The following is a 15,779-nucleotide window of genomic DNA, read 5'->3' on the forward strand; positions in this document are numbered from 1 at the left end:
GTGGGTACCGTCCAGCCCACTTCTAGTTTTTTCATCACTATCCTAGTTGTTTCCCATTCTAATCCGTTCTCTAATCAATTTATTTACATCCTGTCTCTTCCAGTAATTTGTAACATGGACCCCCCATTAGTTGATGAGCAGCCTTGAAATTTTGAATGGTCTTGGTGTTAACAATTCACGTTCCACTGTCACGAGTCAAACCTGTTAACACGAACACTTTGTTAACGTCCAGTTTCATACTTATTAACAGCTTCCTTTCGAAAATTTATGTAGCTTGCCAGCAGCACATAGCACCAGCCAAGTTTTCTCACCTCCCGCCTAACTGTCATAGTACTTTTAGTGTATCCTGATGCCGTTTGGAATTCCTGTGTGATGGTCTGGATAGATGTCTGCCTATTACACATTACGACCCTCTTCAACCGTCGGCGGTCTCTGTCAGTCAACATACGAGGTCGGCCTGTACGCTTTTGTGCTGTAGTGTACCTTCATGTTTACACGTCATTATCACATCGCGAACAGTGGACCTAGGGATGTTTAGGAGTGTGGAAATCTCGCGTACAGACGTATGACTCAAGTGACACCCAGTCACCTGACCACGTTCGAAGTCCGTGAGTTTCGCGGAGCGCCCCATTCTACTCTCTCAGGATGTTCAACGACTATTGATGCCGCTTATATGGAGTACCTGGCAGTAGGTGGCAGCACAATGCACCTAATATGAAAAACACATGCTTTTGGGGGCGTCCAGATACTTTTGATTACATAGTGTACCTTTGGAGCACAGTATTGTGTGGTAGTGTAACGTGGACTGTGGGAAAACCTGAACAGAAGAGAATCGTACTATTTGAGATGTGGTGCTAAAGACGAATGTCGAAAATTAAGTGGACTGATAAGGTAAGGGATGAGGAGGATTTGCGCAGAAGGGATATATGTGTATAAATAAATAAACAAATATTATTTTCTGTTTACATGTTTTAACTTTTTATCTTTTTTTCCTCGCATATGGTTTGTGTATATACATGTGAACATAGTGCACACAAATAAATAAATATTTCCATCAGACACACACATACACACACACACACACACACACACACACACAAAATAACATACACTATGAAAAGATGGTCATTCTACTACTCTGCAGTCACTCGCGTCCACACACCACACACACACACACACACACACACACACACACACACATTCTCTCTCACTCATTCTCTCCCTCTTACTCAGAGTCCCCCACCAATTTTCTCACTGAAAGTGAGTAGTGTGAGCACAGGAGAGTTTCAGTTCCATCATCACAAATGACCCTTTTATCACCATGACGTGACAGGCTGATTTTAGACTGCAGCACAGTGTACACCTTGTGTTCTCTCGATCGAATACTGGTCTGCCGTGCCATTTGTGGCTGCTGTAGGCACCGCAAACAGTCTTCCATAGAGAGGGCTCTTGATGCCATATGACGCACACCCTTAGACCGCCTCTGGGTAGCACTTCGCAACGTGCGATATGCATACATTTTTGATCGCACACTTACAAACTCCACAATCAGTAATCCATTCGCCTCATCTTCCACAAGGCCAATAACCTTCTTGTCATGTGGAACAATACCATAAGGGTTATCGGCCGTGTATGAGGACGTGTCGAATACATTACTGTGTTTGTGGTACCTGATTACTTCATATGGATCATAGTTCTTAACGCAACAGACGAAGCTGTCTGTATCCTTATAAAGTAAATTAGGATCTGTGTAATGAGTTTTCGCAAACTTATAAAGAAAGGAGTACTCGTTGAGTTTGGATAGGTCTAGTGTGCAGATCCCCACATAAACAGGTTTCGTAAAATCTACTGCAGTCTACGCCATCTCCACAGGAACAAAGTTCTTATTGAATATGGTGATTCACTTAAAATTTGGTTTGGCAATGCATTTTCTTGCGCCATAACGCCTATCCCATTCGCTTCCAATCAAAATTTCACCTCGTTCCCTCAAATTCTCCATTTTTTTGCCGAAAATGCAGTTATTCATTCATTTACAAAAATCTTGGTCAAAGTCGCATGTCATTGAAGTTGACTGTCTCACATTCAAATCAATATTCTCCTTCAACCAGTGGAACTTCTTGAAGGAGACAGCCCAGTGATTCTAGCCATCCTCGGTGTCTGGTTCCCAATATTCTTGTGAGTCTGGAGAGGACTGTAGAAAGCACAGCAGCTAGCAAGCAGGATGAGGCCAGAAAAAGCATCTTAGCGGACGCCTTTGTTCCCAGCTGAGGCTTGCCCATCCTTTGTACAACATTTCAGAGAACCTGAGAAAGCTTCCGGTCTGCCACAACTTACGACAGCTTGTGGTTACCCCTGGACGGGTGAATTTCCGTTGAGTCGCTTTCGGGACTGCGTATGTCGCTTGTATACTACATGGAAATTTCAGAATAATCAATATAATGAGTGAAACTTCCTGACAGATTAAAACTGTGTGCACACAGTTCTGTCAGGAAGTTTCATATCAGCTGGGTAGCTCAGTTGGCAGAGCACTTACCCACGAAAGGCAAAGGTCCCGAGTTCGAGTCTCAGTCCGGCACACAGTTTTAATCTGCCAGGAAGTTTCATATCAGCGCACACTCCGCTGCAGAGTGAAAATCTCGTTCTGGAATATAATGAGTGTTTGCGCTTAGAGTATTGATAGCATTCAAACTTCTTCCACTCAGGTTTTCGTGGTTTCGGGACCCTCCAAAACCGGTAGGCCTCTCCCTGGCTGACATGCACTTCTGTAGCTGTGGCCATGTGCAGCGTATACAGTGGCAGTTTTCTCCGGTCCCTAAGCGTTGGTGATGTACTGTGGCGCGGTGCTCGTGTGTTTCCAGACAGTGACGATGTGGGGCGTAAGAGTGTTTTTAACGATCTCAGGCATTTAGCCGTGAATAGATCATGTTTCTCAATACATCGCAGCAGTATTTTTCGTCGTTACTATCCTATCATGCGGTGGACCCATCCCTCCCTCCTTCTTCATCCTGGTGTAGCTGAGAGAAACAGTGAATTTAGGAGTCCTGTTCTACTTCTAAAAAGAAAATACATTTGTGACATCTGCAAGATGTGATATTCCACACTCCGCACCATATTTAATAACTCCTGAAGCAGTTCTTGAAGAAAACTGCAAGAAATGTGAGCCAGAAATGCTGGAGCTGCTTAAAGCCCATGGCAGAATGAAATCTCAAATGCTAATTCCAATGTCACCTGCAAAGCAAACTACAGCTCCCTCTCCCTCTCTCTCCCTTTCCATCTCCCTCTTCCTATCCCTCTCTCTCTCTCTCTCTCTCTCTCTCTCTCTCTCTCTCTCTCTCTCTCTTTCTTTGTATGCAACAATCTTTTTTTGAAGTGTATTTTGGGTCAGCCTGCTACTAGCTATGTGACATCATCAATTTGTGTGTGTGAACTAGTTATCGCATCCGTCTAATATACCCTGCACCACTATCATGTGACCAGAAAGTTATTGTTTATTAACTTCAGCAGTATTTCTGGACTGATTCTCCGTCAGGTATTTGCGTTGGAAGCAACTTATGTTCACACCTCTTGGCACACAGAGAATTTGTTTATCACTAGCGAGACCCACAATAAGTATTTTGCTGCATTGTTCCAGGTTGGACTCACACATATGGCTGCTTGTACCTGTTAGACATCAGTCTTTCACAGGAAAATTCTGCACTGAGTTTTTCCTCGAAAATGCAGGGACAAAAACAGGGCACAACCACATCAAATCTGCACAGGACAGTGAACCTTTGTCAAATAGATGATAACTGCAGTAGACTAGTGTTGCACATACACTCCTGGAAATGGAAAAAAGAACACATTGACACCGGTGTGTCAGACCCACCATACTTGCTCCGGACACTGCGAGAGGGCTGTACAAGCAATGATCACACGCACGGCACAGCGGACACACCAGGACCCGCGGTGTTGGCCGTCGAATGGCGCTAGCTGCGCAGCATTTGTGCACCGCCGCCGTCAGTGTCAGCCAGTTTGCCGTGGCATACGGTGCTCCATCGCAGTCTTTAACACTGGTAGCATGCCGCGACAGCGTGGACGTGAACCGTATGTGCAGTTGACGTACTTTGAGAGAGGGCGTATAGTGGGCATGCGGGAGGCCGGGTGGACGTACCGCCGAATTGCTCAACACGTGGGGCGTGAGGAATCCACAGTACATCGATGTTGTCGCCAGTGGTCGGCGGAAGGTGCACGTGCCCGTCGACCTGGGACCGGACCGCAGCGACGTACGGATGCACACCAAGACCGTAGGATCCTACGCAGTGCCGTAGGGGACCGCACCGCCACTTCACAGCAAATTAGGGACACTGTTGCTCCTGGGGTATCGGCGAGGACCATTCGCAACCGTCTCCATGAAGCTGGGCTACGGTCCCGCACACCGCTAGGCCGTCTTCCGCTCACGCCCCAACATCGTGTAGCCCGCCTCCAGTGGTGTCGCGACAGGTGTGAATGGAGGGACGAATGGAGACGTGTCGTCTTCAGTGATGACAGTCACTTCTGCCTTGGTGCCAATGATGGTGGTATGCGTGTTTGGCGCCGTGCAGGTGAGCGCCACAATCAGGACTGCATACGACCGAGGCACACAGGGCCAACACCCGGAATCATGGTGTGGGGAGCGATCTCCTACACTGGCCGTACACCTCTGGTGATCGTCGAGGGGACACTGAAAAGTGCACGGTACATCCAAACCGTCATCGAACCCATCGTTCTACCATTCCTAGTCCGGCAAGGGAACTTGCTGTTCCAACAGGACAATGCACGTCCGCATGTATCCCGTGCCACCCAACGTGTTCTAGAAGGTGTAAGTCAACTACCCTGGCCAGCAAGATCTCCGGATCTGTCCCCCATTGAGCATGTTTGGGACTGGATGAAGCGTCGTCTCACGCGGTCTGCACGTCCAGCACGAACGCTGGTCCAACTGAGGCGCCAGGTGGAAATGGCATGGCAAGCCGTTCCACAGGACTACATCCAGCAACTCTACGATCGTCTCCATGGGAGAATAGCAGGTTTATTGCTGCGAAAGGTGGATATACACTGTACTAGTGCCGACATTGTGCATGCTCTGTTGCCTGTGTCTATGTGCCTGTGGTTCTGTCAGTGTGATCATGTGATTTATCCGACCCCAGGAATGTGTCAATAAAGTTTCGCCTTCCTGGGAAAATGAATTCACGGTGTTCTTATTTCAATTTCCAGGAGTGTATATAACAACTACAAGGAATGTAACTTGTCTCCCTGTGCCGTAATTCTACAGTACACGTTACCTACAAAAAAGAATGGTACAGTAAAACATGTGTATTCTGTAACTAGTATCATAAATCGTTCTCATTCTTACACATAGCATACCCGTTTCTTGTTGACACAACCTTGAAAAATAAAGCTATGCTGAACAATAAATTATATCACTACATATCATTGTGAAATATTTATTATAATACCAGACTCAACTTTCATCTCAATAGTTTGTTCACTTATAACACAGTTTCATATCGTGATATGGACACAACCCTTTTAATCTCCCTCAACCAGAAAAGTTGAGTTAACGTGATCATGGAAAGGATTTTCACTATTCCTTATCTTCTGTACTGTTGAACAGCAACTCACATGTTGTGTAATCTGTTGTTATCTTTGGCAGATCATTGCTATCTCTCGAATGGTTCCAAATATTCTAAGTGCTTTGTGTGTGCATGGTATCATGCTGTATACGTGCACATAAATTGATACAATCCACAGAAACATAATTTAACTGTATTACTTTCTGAATGGTATTGTTCTGGACAAAGTTTCTTCCCTTTGCACTTATGAGCTGAATTCCACTTCCTGAAAGCAATGACCGAGACTCGACATGTCTTGTAAAATAATCAGTTCATATGCAACTAATAAGAGACATATTCATCGCACTCCTGATTGCATATAGCTGCAAATATTTGCTGCCACATAACAAACTCCAGTCTTTGTTCATAGAAGAAGTTTATAAATGCATATAGTGACAGGCAGCAGTGGTTTGTTGGAATACTAGACCTTTTAAATGGTATAATGTGCAACATCTTGTTTATTTCTTTCGCTGGTAGGTTACAGCATGATTGCAGATTGAATAGTTGATGGGGTACAACTTCTAGTCTGCATTCATAACAGTTATTACTCAAAAACGTCACTGTCTTCGGTCAGACAACCGTGCAGATTGGCTTACTGATAGTCATTAACGTGACCTGCTTTGGATACTTTAGCCTCAGTTGTCATTTTGGTACCACTGAGATAGCAAGTTTTCCTCGGACATGTATGAGTTTGGTCCCTAAGATCTGTGGTCATACCAATGGACAGAACCAGCTATGGCCTTCAGTTGAAGGCCTCCTAATCATAAAATGAATGTTCCTCCTGAAAAGAAGATCACTGCATCCTTGTCTGCAAGGAAAGCAGCACCGAGTTTGCAATCAGTCACTAGGCTGTCGGCAAAAACAAAGGTATGAAATCATCAGTACGTTGGTGCTACGTTGCCTGGTGGGAATTAGTTCTCTAGTACAATGTGATCAGCGGCTTCATCCAAACCGTGGTTATGATTGCTAATCCTATTATTCTATCTAGGATGGTAACGTCCATTCCGTTTGTTTCTCCATCACTCATTATTTGATATATGTAAGTTTCATTCATCATCATTATTATTGTACATAATTATTATATTACTGTAGATGTTTTAATGCTGTAGTAGTGGCTTTCGTTGTCACGAATATCACATGATCACTGCCCATTCTGTTTATTTGTACACTTCCAATTTGCAAAACCTATTTCCATCCAGTAAATCGATTTATGATAGAAATTCGTTCATCTCGTGGTCATGAATGGTAAATAATTTTTTCTTGCTGATGTTCGGGAGTTTTCCTTTAATATTTTTAGTATAGCAATAGGTGCCAGTTCCTGATCCCAATACTTCGTTCTATTTAAATATTGTTTTAAGTAAGCATGCTGAGCCCCTTGCTTACTGTTGTATGTGGGAGAAGAGAAAACTACCTAACCGCTTTATGTAATCTGTCATGGTGTCCTTTTGATTAGTACTTGGTAAAAATGCTTTCTGGAAGAGTATTTCCCTCATGCCTTTGTAGCACATAATGCAGAGCCTTTCTGAATGTTTCCTGCTATGAATTTTATTCTTTGAATGTCGTTCAAGTTATTAGGAATGACATCTTGAAATGAATGTGTGAACACAACAGTTTGACTCTAATATCATCCCTATGAAAATTTCGTAAACAGCCGTTGTCAGGACATGATCTCCTCTATGAAGTATGCTGAAAAGATGCTACAGACTGTCCCAATTTTGCTTTGTTCGTTAGTGCTGCACGCTGTTATTTCTACGGACATTCGTCAAAAATAAATGCACAAGAATCCAACAATTACAAGTTACTTTTTAATTCTATTATCTCACGGCGCATGGGTTTCATTTCTTTACTAAGATTTTCTGTGTGATCGTTATGGGCATATCAGTTCTTCCTAACTTGTTTTCCATGTTCTCAGAAACAAATGTTTCGATATCTCTTAGAGGATTCTAAGCACTGTTCCAACATCACTGAGAATTTGTTTATTTTGACTACAGCACCAGTTGGACATAAGCTTTTTCTTTTCTTTGTGTTTTGTGTGGCCCAGTTCGATATTCATTCCCAGTTGGATATTCCTTCTTGTATCAAGCTTCTCTGCAACTTACTTTTCTGTCTGTCCAAAATGCCATCAGTTCGGTGAGACAGATTTTAAATGCTTTCATTAATTTTAGGTTAGTCACTAGCTAAGTGGCGCTGCTCAGTCATGAATAGGTCAGACTATTGTGTTTATTCACTTCGAAATGGAATCTGCTGTACTGACGTTTTATGCAGTGTGGGCTTGTCCAAGTGCAATTGAATCTATTGTATTGACATTTTCTACAATTGACTCTAAGGTATTTATTTTTTCTGATATTCGCTTTTGTTCTTTACTCATTCAGGACTGTTCGTTTCGAATGCTGGTAACAAGACCTACACTGTTTCTAATTTTGCTAACATATCTGGCATTTTCTTGGATAATTTGCACAGTTGTTCTTTCACGCCTGATTTTACGTTCTCTAGCTAATGATTCCTCATATCAGTATTTGCCTCAAATCACAAAAATTGAAAATGATCACTTTATCCTGCGTCACATAGTTAATTAGACTGAATAACTTACGTACGACTAAAATGCTAACTGCATATAACTATGACTGACTGCGTTACAGAAACAATCCTGAAGTGCTGTATCCAACAGGGGAACATGTACGTAACATACAGTATGAAATCTACCTAAATGTTCTAAAAAATAGAAATTACTACAGTTAACTGAATTATTGCACGTTACAGATATCGCTTATTGACAGTTTTACTGGAATAAAACTTCTACAGCTACGTCTCAACGCAGAATTTGCTAGGGCAAGAAAAAAATTTACAGTATGCTTTCTGAATCCTGCCCAGGTTATTTTTAATTTTTACGTGTGGATTTTGCCTCGTTTTCACATCATGAAACAAAGTGTACAAACTGGATTAGTTGTTTGAAAAATATTTCCATGATTCCCACTAGTTTGTACTCTCCCTTTCTGCCACGTTCTGTTTCATTTAACAGTTTCTTTAATATTTTATTTCCTTTGGTTGAATGTTCTTGACTTAAGTGCCAGCTGAAATTTTTTCTTACTTCATGTTACCAGGAATATTAAAAATATTTATTTGCTTCGTTGATGTTCTGTAGATGGGATTATGAGAACATAAAGATTCTTTTTGACTAATGAAGTGTAGAAGACACGAGTGCGTTAAATTTACCTTATTTTCTGGCGATTTATTTTAAACTGAGTTTTCATAAATGCTCCGAGTATGCACTCTTTTACATCTTCTTCATATACATTGTAGGTAAGTATGCCACACTCTTTTCATGCCGTTTACACTGTACATCACGGTGGATGTTAGTTAATGATGAAGTTAGATACAAAAGAGCATCTATTTCCTTGTACTTCTATAATATAACTGAATTTCTCTGGTTACATCTTCCGCTTCGAAAAGAGGGAGACAAAAGGACACGCAGAAAATAAATAAATTTTTACCATATTTCATTGTATGCGATAACATATATTTAATATTACTTATCGAAATGAATCTTGCTATGCTAGAGCAGTAAAATGAAACTGAGATACTAAAATTAGGGCAGCTTGCCAAAGTGTGTGCCAGACATGGTTTCAGCGAAAAGCTTTGCATTCAGTCCACTATCTCGAGAGACAGGGAGACGTGCCAGACTCGGGTCTAACCCGTGCGCCAGTTTTACGACTGTGGCTGGTACAACAGCAGTCTGAAGTACGATGTGACTTTCAGGTAATTTTCCACGTTCGTTTGGGAGAATCGGGGAATACTCTCCAATTTTTGCCTGAGAAAATAGATACACAAACACTTAAAATACGATAACACTCCGGACCAAATTTTCACGATTCATAGACAGATAGTGGTCATAGCTTCCCTCCCTTTAGGGTCCTCCCAACTTCAGCAGTATTGTCAAACACAAGAAATGTTTTAGCAGTTGCGAATATGAGCAACCAACGACTGTGAAACGACAGCGAAAATTTATGTCGTACAGGGACTCGAACCCAGATTTCTCGCTTGTCGCAAGCAGGCACCTCAAAATTCTTTTTTTTTTTTAATTTTGTGAGGGCATGGAGGGAAGGGTGGGGAGGGAACAGAGTGCAGGGGTCGAAACCTGAAGCCTGGCCACGGTATCCAACTCGCTGTCGAGGTATTAGGAGTGGTGAGGGGAAATCAATAGTGGAAATTTTTTCTAATTCTTTAATATAATTTTATTTTCTCTTTGTCATATCTAAAATAAGTGTAACTAATACCACATCGCGCACTGAATAAACAAAACCAATAGTCTCTGGTCTTTCCTACGCTGGGGAAACGGAAAATGTGCTTTGTACACGACGCAGAAGGGTGCGCCGCTACTCCCCTTATGCTTCATCATCCAGGTATGTCTTCACACATGTCGTAGGTTATTCCATCGATAATCGGACGTGTTCTCGTCAGCTCAGTCCATGGGTATCCTCTCCTACCTGTTGGTGATCCAGCTGCGTGGAGGGTCGCATAGGTCACTCCCTAAGTAATTAGAGAAATATTGCCTATACTTGGGGTTTGGTAGAATGTTACAATGACGTTCTTGTAAGTAGTTCCGAAAGTCCAATACATCTTTAGGTCCAATGTGAAATAAATACTGAACCTTGTTCCTACACGGACCGACGTGACTGTACTGGATTTGGTGCGTGGCAAATACAGTTCATCCGGAAAAAGTAGGAGCCGAGGTGATGTCTTCTGCCGTGCCACATCTGAGAGGGTGTTAATTCATGTCTGGTACTCCACATTCCACACACAGAGGCGAGTGCAACATACGTATCTTGCGGAGGCGTGATCTGTTTATCGTTGACTATGATGTACCATGTTGATCGGACGTCTGCATCCATTGTAGCCACGTGTATCATCCGGCATACTACATTCCAACTAACATGAGGATTCTTGGCCTCGACGACGTTTGGTGGATGCCTCTGTTGTAGGAGCGAAACATCTTCCGCGCTGTCTGCAGTTTCGTCGTTGGTACTGCGGTACAGACACAACTGAGTTCATTCTAAAAGTGACCAAAGTTGTAGAAATGTGGGAAAATGTCTTGCATCCTCAGCGGGGGCGTTAGGGAGGGCGGAGCTAAAGACTCCAGCAGCAAACCCGTCAACCCTTGTGGGCAGAGGCACCACAGCTTGATGTGCGAGCTGACAAACAGGGCCACTGCTCTGGGCTGGACGTGAAATAGGCCAAGACCTTGAAAGATTACAGTAGTTTCCGCTGTATAAGCAGCAGGTTTCGCTGTTCGCTCGCACCGAGAAATACAAACAGAGGCGGCTCAGCTGCCAATTTTATTGCACGACGCGGCCAGCCGCGGGTGCAACAGAACCCATGTGGACGGGTGCAAAGAGATGTGTCAGGCTTCATAATACGTATTTATATGTGACGTGTATTATGCATTTCTTGTACGTGAATGTGAATCTGCACATGAACTTTCATAATCCTCCTCACACCTTTCCGTAAAGCATGGCCAAAGCTTAGTTGGGAAGTAGTTCTGTAGAATAGTAGTGCCAACCTCACTCCTGGGTAGGCGATCAGAGAGACATCGCAGGCAGGTAAAAGTCAAAGACGTTCCAGTGTCACAAGATTTGGGGTGAAGAGGTAGGTCATGGCCAATTGGTTCGACCATCCCCTCCACCGGGGCCCAGGAAGACCTCCGGGTGCCCACCATATTTCGAGGAGTGTTACAGAAGACGGATAAGTGAGCAGACGTGCCCTCAGTGCGTCTGTCTCAATGTTCAAGCATGGAAATTAGGTATTTGAATATTTGAACTGTTTCTTTTATTTCCAGCTTCGGATTGCGTAAGGAAATGAATGTTCTCGTTTACTTTCGAAAATTTGACCCTTTGTGTCAATGTATCTGGTCCCCATTTTGCCCGTTATCCTCCTCACGTAGTGGATGTCCTATGTAAAATATTGGGAGACTTTGGTGGTATACATTTGGCCAACGCAATTCCGTCTTGCCCGTGCAGAAATGTGCGTGCAGATTAGTATATAATATATCCGAGCTATAAGTTGTAAAACTGTAATATCTGTAAACTGTAACAATTGCTGCAATCGCTGTAAAATCGAGTGATAATGTTTCAAATGAATAGATAATCAATTGTCATAAATCTTTAACATACCCTCAAAATCAGAAAGAAGTCAAGTTAAAGGAATTCATTTAAGCTAAAAGGTACAGAATGTAGGAAACCACACATCAGCGTGTGAGCCCTCCAGCCCCTGGCTCAGTATGATACAGAAAGGGTGAAACGTCCCCTTAGAAAAATTGTGCAAGACTGTGCTTAAACTGACACACAATATTTTTAGCGCAACGCAATCTGACTTCCAAAAATCCCTACAAGAGAATGGCCCTGACTAACATTAACCTATACGTTTCACAAATCACTTACCTCACAAAAATCTTCGTTACTCAAGCTACTGCAATACAGCGAGCGCCACTACTGCCAGCTAAATAAAAGATTCAAACTACGGAAGGCACTAACTACGCATAGGCATAGTTAGCGAATGAAAGATTTTAATAGAGAACAAAAACAATGTATTTACCTTAATAGTCATAATATATATATCAGTTCATGACATCCATTCTTACAAATTTCAAAACTCCGCCATATCTCTCCCCACGTCCACTGCTGCTTGCGGCTCACCTCCAACTGCGCAACGCTACACGCTGTTAACATCCAGCTGCCCAACACTACAATGGCGAGTATTACAACAATGCTAACCAGCCACTGACTGCACACAGCACAGCCAGTGATTTTTCATACAGAGCGCTATGTGGCGTCACCAATAAAAAAACCTAAACACCCTACTTACATAGCCCCCATGCTCCCCACAAAAAATTTTACAAATTGTTTTGGGCAGAGGCCAATACAGATTTGAAAAAAAAATTTTTCATGATTCAATAACAAATAAATGAAATGCATACACTTATCGATACAATGTTGGTCAAAAGCTAAAATTTTCTCACAGTCCATAAAGACAGTCCTGATGGTTCATCACAGTAAAATAACAGTGTTTTTGCTCAGTGTCTGAGCAGTAAAAGAAAATGCACACGGAAGTAGTGGATTTCCATGCAGTCTTGAAGAAGTAGTGCTGTCCTCCCAACGGAAAGACAGTGCTGACTCTTGACATGCAGACAGGTAATGGGCCACAACAGAGCAAACCCACAGCAGAGTCAGTCGAAGTTTTGAAGAATATTGGTAGGTAGATCAACACAGGGTAGACCCATTGTAGTCCTGGTAGAGATTATTTATGGTATTGGTGGGCCACCAGAGGTGCAGACCCACTGCAGTCCTTGTAGAAATAATGGTATTGGTGGGCCATCGAAGGTGCAGACCCACTTCAGTCCTTGTAGAGATGGCCAGCAGCCATCTGTTTGACTGTGCAGGGTCACAATCACCATTGAAGAGTCTTGCGGATAATATAGCAAGTCCATAACCCACCAATTGTCCACTCACAAAGTTTTTGGAATTGTCCTTAGAACCAGCAATGCTGTTAACCAGTCCCTTGCTGAATTATTAACACACGTGCAAACACTATCAGTCCCTACTTCTCACATATTGTCCATATACTATGACCAACAGAAATGTGTGTAGTGAAATGTAATTTAGAAGTTACTTAATTTGATGAACTGGTGTCAATTACAATTTGATAACATGAGAATACAATAACAAAGGTACAAAATACATCATTAAAGAACATAACAATACAAATAACATTTGCAGTAATACAGGGTTTAGAAAAGAATCGAAATAACAAATACATAAGTGTTACAAAAATTACGACATAAGTACATACATAAAAGATCAGAATAACTTTTGAAACATCAACTTCACACATGAGCATTAGAACAAAACAGAATAAATAACGTGTAAACATCTTTACAAAGTAAATAACATGTTATTAATGCAAATTATATTTGAGGATAACAGTATTCCTCATCATAGTGAATGTAGCTTAGTATTAGAAAAATTCTGCAACATAAGTCTTATCAGATAAACATACAAAGACCGGTAGAACATAAATACACAAGGGTACACAAACACATAGTGGGATAACAGAAGGAAAGGACAGGGTTTGTTTTCTGTGTAACATTTGGTACTGCAGTCCAACTCAAATCTTCATTCTTTCGTCATATCTCAACATTTGTTTCCACCAAAAATATCCTATCCAAGCATGCTTTCCATATTTTGTTCACATCCTCTTTCAAAAATAGTTTTTCTCCACTGTACACTACTTTTTTTTTGGCCAAACCATTTTCTTATAGCTTCTCAATGCTTTTCTTCCAATTCATTATATAGTCTACCCCCTCTTAAGCTAACTTAAATCTACTGAGCTCAGATGCTAAACTAAGGGACGACGCAGTGCAGCAGCACAAAACAATTAACACAAACAGCAATGACAAAAAAATGCAAGTAAGCAAAGCAAGCATCAATAATGTAATAACTTATACCTAAACATGACAAACCCACAAGCAGAAAAAATAGTACACTAAAGACAACAACGCAGATAAGGGAAATGTATATTCACATCTTAATGTCTATATAACTAAAGTGGTGCACCACAAAAAAAATTATTTTACAAAAGATATTACCAAGTAGTTGAAAAGAAAATTAAGTATGCATTAACTGTTATTAATCCCTTCTTATTGTTCTTTGCTTTCTAAGTGCTCCTTTTCCGAAGAACGTAGATCATAAAATGATTATTTAATAGATCTGTTGACAGAAAGTTTTCACATTAGCAAATGCATTTAATTTTATTTTGTAAACCAATGCTGTAACAGAGCTGGAAAATAGATATCAAATGAAATAAGCAATTATGCAAAGCAAAGAATAAAAACATCATTCAATAGCTATGTGGCATTTCATAAGTCAGTAGAAGTTCTCTCAACTCTCGTAGAAAGACACTTGTCATAATCAGGTGTGCAGATGTAAGAATGTTTCCAAGAAATGAGCGTCTCGTATTTGCGGTGCTTTCTACAAGGGAATGTCAATAGCGAGGATAATGGGCTCTTTTTTTTTCTCCACCTGTGCCTCTGAAAGGCACACACTAATGGCTTTTTCCCAGGCGGCTATCGCGCAGCTCGGTGCCCACGAAGCATTACGTGCAGGTGGTCACTTAACTGTCTTATCGAAATATTTACGACACCCGTTTCCGCTACAGTGGCAGTCTCATATAAAAAATTTCACAGGTCGAGAATTTGCGTTACACATCTGTAGAAACAAAATTCTATTAATATAACAGTATCCAAAAAGTTTTCGTCGGCATTGTAATACATTCAAGCATTTACATACATTTCATAACTCTTAAAGTACGATTCTTGGTTTTCAACAACCTTTTTCACAAACCAGAGTCCCTAACCGCTACTCATTATTCCTTATTTTATTCGTAGACACTTCTTCAATATTTCATCATAACAGATACGTAGCATAATCAAATAACTCATATAGCATCATGTTATTGATCATAAACATACCACAACAGCATAATACACATAGTCATCGTAATAATAACATCATAACACCTCAGTCAAATTCTCAAAATCGTCGTAGCTTCCTCCAATAATTTCAAAACCTAAAAAAATTCTCTGCTCATGTTAAAAGTGTCATCTACCTCAAACTTCTTTAAAATCATGATCCCATACCAAATATGTCATTCAAAGTTCTCATAGTATCACAATGGTTCCGAAAAAGTATGATCAGTTCATAAAGTACAGACAAATACAATTTCATAAGTGTGACGTTATCCAACGATGTAATTACGTAAACATGTGTCACTGACGTTGTAAAAGGATGTTTGTTCCTCTGTCAAATAACCAGATAGCTGTGTAATTTATGTGTTACAGAAATATGGTACCGATGTGTAAAATTGTATAAGCAAATACCATATTAGCTATGGCTCCTTGTGCTTGCCAAACACATGATACACAAAGTAAGCGTGTACCCCCCTGAGGATTAATGTAATTATATCCTCAGGTGCTACATATTACAGCAATGGAATGAAATGTATCACGGAAAACCTTTGTATCATTGTACTTCAAATATCTTTAAAAATAAATGTTTTAAGTACAAAATTAATCACTCAAATACGTGTACTGTAGCGCTTAAC

Source organism: Schistocerca gregaria, chromosome 3 (genome assembly GCF_023897955.1).
Source record: "Schistocerca gregaria isolate iqSchGreg1 chromosome 3, iqSchGreg1.2, whole genome shotgun sequence".
Taxonomy (NCBI): Eukaryota; Metazoa; Arthropoda; class Insecta; order Orthoptera; family Acrididae; genus Schistocerca; species Schistocerca gregaria.